The sequence below is a fragment of the Trypanosoma equiperdum genome (assembly GCF_001457755.1).
Source record: "Trypanosoma equiperdum strain OVI genome assembly, contig: ctg_1162, whole genome shotgun sequence".
NCBI lineage: Eukaryota > Euglenozoa > Kinetoplastea > Trypanosomatida > Trypanosomatidae > Trypanosoma > Trypanosoma equiperdum.
The window spans coordinates 6269-6478 of record NW_027123130.1 but is presented as its reverse complement, the minus strand read 5'-3'; positions in this window follow the sequence as shown (position 1 = coordinate 6478).

Genomic DNA, 210 nt, shown 5'->3' with positions numbered 1-210 from the left:
CGACATTTTGGAGTTTGACACCGCAAAAACACGATTTTCTTTACTTTGTTCCATAATTTACCAAATTCCTCTCGTATTTGCATTCAACCATTGAAATTGTTTTAAGTGCTTATACCTTTGCCATCCGTTCAGTCTTTACCAAACTTTTATTATGTTATTAGTATATGCACTCACAACACTCTTCTATGATTACAATTATTATTATTATCA